This window comes from Odontomachus brunneus, unplaced genomic scaffold (genome assembly GCF_010583005.1).
Source record: "Odontomachus brunneus isolate Ranch 3 - 2012 unplaced genomic scaffold, Obru_v1 Obru_scaffold_045, whole genome shotgun sequence".
NCBI lineage: Eukaryota > Metazoa > Arthropoda > Insecta > Hymenoptera > Formicidae > Odontomachus > Odontomachus brunneus.
In genome coordinates, this window is record NW_022639495.1 from 1291418 (window position 1) to 1297535 (window position 6118).

The 6118-nt window shown below is 38.0% G+C and overlaps 1 protein-coding gene across 3 annotated transcripts in view; it reads right to left on the reverse strand.

Annotated features, from left to right (window-relative positions):
* Nucleotides 1–6118, reverse strand: part of LOC116844734 — a 214224-nt gene that overhangs the window by 123906 nt on the left and 84200 nt on the right. The window lies entirely within an intron of this gene.

The following is a 6118-nucleotide window of genomic DNA, read 5'->3' on the forward strand; positions in this document are numbered from 1 at the left end:
AGAGAAAAACGCCGAGTACTATTTCGACGGGTTACAGAGATGGGAGCATCGCTGGGAGAAGTGTGTAGATTTACAAGGAGACTATGTTGAAAAATAAAAAACAATTTTCAGAAAAAATGACTTGTATCTTTGTTAGGTCGGAAACTTTTCAGACCACCCTCGTATACCGTCGTTACTTCTGAGTATAATAAAATTGGCAAAAATTAACAACAACGCTCACTTGAAGTGAAACTTTAAAAATGTTTCCGATTGAATCAGCAAAAGGAATATTTCACCATGATAATCAATGAGCATTCATTGATTTTCAATGAGAACATTCTTCCACCTTACTGCTCCATCGTACGTCTCACTGATCTTGAACAGTGCAACAGAGTAAGATTTCTCTGCAAAATCTAGTGGTATACAAATTCGTTACACGCTGTATAAAAATCACCTTTTCGCATTCGTGGTGATTGAACTAACGGCTTTCACGACAATTTGCGTGCGATGATATTGCCTGCGTTTGCAAATTGTATTAATAATGGTGATAATAATGATTAATAGTCGGTATTATTTACTGATCCTGAGATTTTATTGATTACAGTACTATATCTATAACTAAATCATTAGTTATAAATATAGCGTTTTTGTAAAGAATAGAAAAAATAGAAAGAAAGATTGAAAAGGATTTGTATGAAGTATTGATAGTATTTTCGAAAGAGCGAAATCGTAAAAGATTAGTTAATTCAGATCGTATGCTGCTTGCGTAAATTGTCGCAATGTATTATTTGTGTTTATATGCGACTGCGTAATACACGAATGTTATATAGTAATGGTAATATTTCCAACAGCATATTTTGAATGGTAGAGATCACGCGTGTTCCATTAAAAATTCGATCCACATATATCTCAACAAAAAATATAGAAAGAGATATATGAAATATGATGTACATGAGAATTGCATATTTTTCTGTCCTTTTTCCATTATCATAAAATACATAAAAGAGAATTTATCAAAGGCTATTTTGTTTTTATGAACAAAACAACCCGATAGAGCGTAAGCCAGCATTTGTTAAACTTGTTATTAAAAACTATATTTAGAAATATACATTACATAAAAAATATTTTAAAAATTTATAAAATTTAAAAATTATAAAGAAAGCAATGAAATGTAAAGTAAATGTAAAAAAATTTTTTGAATTACACGAAACGTCGGAACAAGTTTGTGACCACCTCATGGCGTACACGCCCGAACGGACATGTGATCTACGCTAAGTCGACGTGAAAATATAAGACATCGCTGCAGTGTGACTCGACGTGGACTAAGCGGATCAACGGGGCGAAGACGTGGCGTCGCGTCGCGTCGCGTCGTGTCGCATCGCACGTGGACCAAATGGGGTCCTAGCGCGGTGCCTAATGCCATTTCAAGTAATCCCAAAATCTCAGGAATAAAGCTCAGCTTCGGCTCGGCATTCGCGCTGTACGACCCAAAGGTTGCGCTCGGTAGGTAGTCCAATTATTGTTACGAGCTCGTGAAACGCACTCTCCGCCGCTACTCATTCCCGAATACATTTTTCGCGACGCAACCGTCGTATTAACCCTTCAAGTGAATGATAATCATGCGTGTCCGGATACTTTTAATAACTTTGCATTTCTCCTCATCTCGAAAAATCTTTCCCGACAAGGTTTTTCATATGCATTATAAAAAAAGTATAAGATACTTGATAGTGCAGTTAATATAGAAAGATTAGTATAGCTAGATATTTGAGACTCAGTAGTGACAAAATTCGCCAGTTGCTGTATGAATAGCAAATCAATCTTGAATACGATTGAACCCTTTATTTACATAATTTATATTTTGTTACGTAGGTAGGTGAACATTTGTTTGTCTTTATATATTGTATATTTTAATAATTTTTAAAATTACCTTAATGTTTTCTACTAGTAATATTTTTAGATTTTAACAAAATCGTTAAATTGAAAAGAAACATGAATGTTTAATAAAGTTTTTGATATATGTTACTTTTCAAAGTTTTTGTGCTTTTCACTTCTTTTTTCTTACTTCTATATAATGAATAATATTTTTTATATTTTATTTTATTTCCTCTCAAAAATGCAATTTTTACATATTTATATAACTCGACTTTTTTTTTAGAATATCACACTATTTTTATCATAACAGTTACTGGGTTGAATATAAAACACCCTTTTTTTAAACTACAGAAGTTATAATTTTTTTTAATAAAATAGCTTTTCCTGCAAATTTTTTCAACGATTTTTTTTCAGTTTTCTTTTAAACCAATTAAAAACAATTATATGTACAATTTTGTTTTTTAAATAACCTTATAATCTATTTTATTGAAAAAAACTAGATGGATTTCTTCAGAATTTTTCGATAATTAACCTGACAATTAATCGGACATGAGTGACTCCTCTTGCTATTAAGGTATCGCAAATATCTATTCTCCGTAAGAGATAAGCATAAATGAACGAACGGGAAGGCAGGACGCGGTTAGGATAAACTAGAGTTCTTCAAGTTAAAGTTAGCGTATCGTCCTAACCATCCTGCCATTTGTAGTAAGGAAGTGAGTGAGAGAGAAACTGCAGAGCGCGCTTCGTCATTTCAGTCTTAGAGCTCCTCTGTCACTTCAACTGAAGTTTCTCTCACACTCACATTACCCCTCAAAATAGTAGAGAGGACGCAGACCAATCAGGAATCATCGCGCTTTGACCTAACTCCGATTGGAGAACCTCGAGGATAAACTATTCTCTAGCGTAAAGCGGTATTATAAGTCGGACATAAGCTTTCCGCGTTAAATGACGTTTTAATGCACGTAAGTCGTGTATCAAAGGAAACACAACAACGACGAAAGCGATCGAATATCTTTCAGCGGGGTCGCCGGCGGAAACGTGAAATGAATAAATGACTATATATTATTTTCGCAGCATGAACAATGCGCCCTTTTCCGCGCGAGATATTTCGATATCACGCGGCGTGAACAGCGAAACGTCAATGCGCGTCACGTATACATATGATTCGCATATTTTCGCGATAGTCGCGCGTATCCTTGCGTAAGCGGGAAATGCGCGTTTTAATACGCCGTGACTTCTCGTTTTAACAGGAAGGCGCGCATCCGCGTATGCAGAGCAGATGTATGTTCGTGTCGACGCGATCAATGCCATTCTACGAGCAGCAGATAAAACACACGACGCTTGTTTCTTTTTCCTTTCTATTTTTAACGAGAAAAAGCCCCATCCACTGCAGTCGCAGTGTCGTCAAAAGTGACGGGGGATTATTTCAAGTCGTATCAAATATCCCACTCTGCATAATGGAACGGTGAGGGGTAATAATGTATCCTGAACGCAAACAATAACGTTTAGTCAGCACAGTCACGCGAGAGCCGCATTAAAGTATGCGAAATATTCAAACCGCTCGCTGTGATCGATAGGACGGCGCACTATCGCGCACTGAAGTGGGGTTCAATGTATGTCCATTATACGTCAAGCCTGAATGTGAGAAATGCTCAATAATCAGCTGTGAACGTAGCGAAAAACTTGATGAATGCTGGTGCTTTGACGCCACTCCGTGCCGCCGCATAAACACACGAGTACTATTACAGGTGGTTGTGCACGTCACGAAGGCAGCTTTCACACGTTTGGCAGCAATATATCGCCGATCAATTGGAGAGGCTAATAAAAAACAGGAAAAAGAAAAAAGAAATTAAAACTCTGGAGGAAAAAACGATTCGCGTTCTCGCGCTCTGAGGTTTCTCGCGATTTTTCAACACGCTTCTTGAGCTTTATCGTTATTTCACATATGCTGCAAACTGAAATATAGTTACGCATTGGACGCACAGCGCTACGCGTTGTTTTAACGGCAATTTGTCAAATGCCCGAGGATCTCTCCCGTTTTGTTTAATTGCACGAATTGCCGAGACTTCATCAGATATTGTTATCGACGAGTAGCATACGAAAACTCGTGAAAGCGGGAATGTTAATGAATGAGGTAAACGGCGCGTAATTAAATTTTGAATATTATTCCGTGTGCGCGAGCGCGCGCATCTCACACCATCCCGGCGCGCTGTGTCGATCACTTTCGAACTCGTTTCTGCTTGGTGTACTCAAATGCAAAATATGTTCGGCTATTCAACAATTTTCACAATGCGCATGCTGCGAACGCGCGCGAGTCAAGCGAAAGCGGCGATTGTGCTCTTGGACAGACAAAAGAATCATCAGGCAATGAATAGACGCCGCCGTGCATATATATTTGTTTTTCATTCGCTCGATTGTACGCGCGCGCGGCGATTGTTACTTTGATGCCGCGCTTTTAAGCCGAGACGCGTATGACAACAATATATCGGCCGTAAAAATTTCACCACGTACACGTAGTAGATTCGAGGCTTGATGACACGGCGATCGATGGAGTTATTGTTGCGACATATTCCGTTCATGCGACAAAAATTGATATTGACGGGACTCTAATAGAGGCATCGCGCGCGCGTTGCTAAGTGAAACGTCAAAATTCTGATGAAACGTATCTTGGATATACGCGTTATTAAATTTACCACAAAATTCTGCATTTCACTGGATGAAGGTTTTCATATGGCTTGGGAAAATCGTTAATCGATCATCTGCCCAGTCGCCGCAAAAGAGAGTTAATCCTTCTGTATGTTCTAGCTGTTTTCTCTCTTTCTACAGTTAAGGTGCATCATGAAACGAGAATGGTGCATCATGTCTCGTGAGAATTCGATAAAACTCGCACTGCATGCACAGTGAAATATGGTATAACTGACTAGGCAATCAGAAAGAAATTGACCATTCAAGAACTGAGATATTCGCCATTGATATTTGACACCTTTTATACGTGTTTTTTGAGGCTAGCGTGCTACTTTTTAATTACTACTTTTAATTTCTTCCAAACTATATGTGAGTCTTTAATAAAAAGCTACTGTAATAAAACTTAATATATAGATATTGTGCAAAAATATCAAAATTATTAACCATTTTGTTTTCAAAATACAACGGTGAAAAGTTCATATAATTTATAGTAATATCTGAAATACACATACATATACACATATTTCAATACTTATGTACTTTCTCTTATTACTTATACATCTCTATTAGATAAACTGATGCATGATAAATTAAAGCAGTCATCAGAAAAGTAAAAAACAGTAGTTTTCTTGTCTATGTAATATTATATATTTATCTTAACATGTATTTGCATATGTATCTGCATATATTTATGCAGATTTATCTGCGTATATTTATGCAGATTTATCTGCGTATATTTATTTCAATTATATTTCAAATTTATAATGATACTTAGATAATGAGATAAATGTGTGGAAAAGTAATTTTGTTCGATAAACAGTAAATTTATGAGTGACTCCTTTGATACGCTTAAAACATTCCCTGCTTACAAAATATTTTCTTATTTTAAAGAAGAAACGTTTGATAAATGGGACGACCTTATTCAACTGCTTGAAGATATTCAACAGTTCGACTAGACGCGAGCTGCACAGTGAGAGTCAATGTTCGTTTCTTCGGCAATTAATTATCCGGCGCTCTGGTCGAGAGATAAATATCCGACTAACAGATAAAACCGTTCCGGTGTTTGGAAAACGGTCGGCGGCTCCTTATAAGATCGAAAACTTTGCGTTCATCCTTCCCCTCCCTTTCTCATTCCTTATCTTTTCCTTTGGTTTCTATCTTGGCAAGAGAAGCGAGGATCTTCTGAATTCCCGGCGCGTTTTTCAGTCACATCCGTCCGATTAATTCTCGCCAGGCCGGCAACGGCGCAATGCTAAATCGCTTTAAATTGCTACGAATTACCTCGAGCGGCGGTTCCAACGATCTACACTTTCACCCCTCCCCCCCAGCAACCTTACATTCCATTCACCTGCGAGCCACAGCCTTATCGACCCTAAAAGCAACATCTATCCTGGTTATTATTCCTGGTTTACGCGAAGAACCCGTGGATTTAAGGCAGCCGCTTGCACCGCCGGCGGAAGAACAAAACGTGACAACTACGGAAGGAGAATCCGCGATTTTTATCAGTCGGCATTAAGGCGACGGTACACGCGACAAATTGTGCCGTTCTCGCACTATTCCATTCCCCCCCCCCCCCCCCCCC